Source organism: Mustelus asterias, unplaced genomic scaffold, assembly GCF_964213995.1.
Source record: "Mustelus asterias unplaced genomic scaffold, sMusAst1.hap1.1 HAP1_SCAFFOLD_2614, whole genome shotgun sequence".
Taxonomy (NCBI): domain Eukaryota; kingdom Metazoa; phylum Chordata; class Chondrichthyes; order Carcharhiniformes; family Triakidae; genus Mustelus; species Mustelus asterias.
In genome coordinates, this window is record NW_027592559.1 from 42,501 (window position 1) to 45,000 (window position 2,500).

The following is a 2,500-nucleotide window of genomic DNA, read 5'->3' on the forward strand; positions in this document are numbered from 1 at the left end:
GCCTGTCCGCGGGGGCAGCCGCGCTTGCGAGCGTTCCGCCGCGCCCCCTTCCCCAGCCCGCCGAGGTTGGGGCGTGCGGGGTCGGCTTGCGCCCGTAGCGTCGGCCTGTCCTCCGCGGCTTGCACCCGACTCAGTCCGCTGCGGCCTCGCCTCGACTCTCGAGCCTTCCGACAGACGGTGACACCAGAGAACTCTGCCTCTGGCTGTTGCGGGGCGTGACGGCGCGTGTCGGGCTCCGGCCCGTCACCCACGCCGGCACTCAACGCCTGCGAGCGCCCTGTTTCCTCCGAGAAAGGTTTTTCGCTTGATTGTCGCTCGAGTGCGTGTGCCTCCGGGCTCACGCCGTGGTACGCGCCAGGCTGGGGCTCCACCGTCACGTCGGCGGGGGAGCGTTTAGCGCGTCCCAGGATCGGACAACCTCTCCGGGGGCCCGAGCCGAAACCCGACACGGTATAAAAGTCGTAACAAGGTTTCTGTTGGTGAACACGTTGTGAAGGATCTTTGTCGGCCGGGGGCCCGCCACCTCTCCGGGGAGGGCGGCCCGTCACTCCTTGAACGCGAAGGCTGGCGCCGGTTGGGCCAGGCAGGAGAGCCTCACGGGGGCCGGCCCCGGGGCCAGGTATCGGACAACCTCTCCGGGGGCCCGAACCGAAACCCGTAACACAGAATAAAAATCGTAACAAGGTTTCTGTTGGTGAACACGTTGTGAAGGATCTTTGTCGGCCGGGGGCCCGCCACCTCTCCGGGGAGGGCGGCCCGTCACTCCTTGAACTCGAAGGCTGCGCCGGTTGGGCCAGGCAGGAGAGCCTCACGGGGGTTGGCCCCGGGGCCGTGGCCCGTACTGACGCTGGCGCCTCCCACGCGGGTGGGAGGTCACACCGACAATTTCGCCGTACCCGTCGAACGGGCCTGGTCACCCGTACGCACGTTCCGCCGAAGCCGGGCGACGTCGATCTCGGTCCCACTCGGTTGGGCCGGCGCGCGGGCGCCGCCACCGACGAGCACGCACACGCTCGGTTGCACGCCGGCAAGTCCATGCGGGTGCCGCACACGCTACGCCTGCGCCGTTGGAAGGGCTTCGCCGTTGGCTTCGTAGGGTGTCTTTGCAGTCCGTCCGAGAGGTGGGGGCACGCACGGCAACACGGCCGGCCTGCCTGCGTGGGACGATGCGGTCCTTTCGTTCAGCGGTTCGGCGGTTTGGCCGGCGCGAGCAGACGCTCGGAGGGAGACGGTGGCGTCAGCCACGCACTCACTCCGCTTCTGCAGTCCGGTCCACTCCGCCCGTTCTAGCTGCTCGTTTGGTCCCTCGCCCGCCAGCAGACCGTTCCGCCGACGGTGCTCCTCCTCCGCAGCGACTTCTGCCTAGCCGCTCTGCCGGGTGCGATGTCACCGGCGTCCGCACCGATCCTCGGCACGGCGCGTGTGCGCACCTGTGGGCCGCCGCCCCGTGCTCCACGTCCGTCTGTGTGTGCCCGCTGTGGGGACCGTCTTCCTCTCGCCTTGGCGACGGCTTGCGGGCTGCGACGTGACCTTGCCACCGCCTTGCAGCATTACATCCGCAGTTGAAACGAAGAGAGCTGCTGCGGGCTTGGGTGCTTGTCCTGGCGGCTTGTCGACGGGACCACGGTGAACGGCCACTGTGTGACTCCGCAGGGAGACGTTCTGGTGCAGTCAGGGGCCTTTTTGTCTCCCGCCGCGGTGAAGCTTTGGTCGCATTCTAGTCACTCTCTTCAAAGCCCGGTGAGGGGTACCTGTTCATGCTCACCATTCCTCCGGCACCCGTGTGCGGAGGGTGGGTGCGAGGTTTAAAGATTCGTTGTCCGCCTGTCGGTCCGGTCTGGTCTCGTGCTGACTTGAGCGAGCGTCCACCGCGTTCGAGAGAATGTGCCTGTCCGCGGGGCAGCCGCGCTTGCGAGCGTTCCGCCGCGCCCCCTTCCCCAGCCCGCCGAGGTTGGGGCGTGCGGGGTCGGCTTGCGCCCGTAGCGTCGGCCTGTCCTCCGCGGCTTGCACCCGACTCAGTCCGCTGCGGCCTCGCCTCGACTCTCGAGCCTACCGCCAGACGGTGACACCAGAGAACTCTGCCTCTGGCTGTTGCGGGGCGTGACGGCGCGTGGCGGGCCCCGGCCCCTCACCCACGCCGGCACTCAACGCCTGCGAGCGCCCTGATTCCTCCTTTTTTTCGCTTGATTGTCGCTCGAGTGCGTGCGCCTCCGGCTCACGCCGTGGTACGCGCCAGGCTGGGGCTCCACCGTCACGTCGGCGGGGGAGCGTTTTGCGCGTCCCAGGATCGGGCAACCGATCCGAAACCCGATACAACTTTTAGCGGTGGATCACTCGGCTCGTGCGTCGATGAAGAACGCAGCTAGCTGCGAGAATTAATGTGAATTGCAGGACACATTGATCATCGACACTTTGAACGCACTTTGCGGCCCCGGGTTCCTCCCGGGGCTACGTCTGTCTGAGGGTCGCTTGACAATCAATCGCACTTCGCGCGCATCCG

At 67.3% G+C, this 2,500-nt stretch overlaps 1 non-coding gene across 1 annotated transcript; it reads left to right on the forward strand.

Annotated features, from left to right (window-relative positions):
* Positions 1-2,314: 2,314 nt before the first annotated feature.
* On the forward strand, positions 2,315-2,468 carry LOC144489865 (5.8S ribosomal RNA). The gene has a single exon (XR_013497089.1). It is a non-coding gene; the product is annotated as a 5.8S ribosomal RNA (ribosomal RNA).
* Positions 2,469-2,500: the final 32 nt, after the last annotated feature.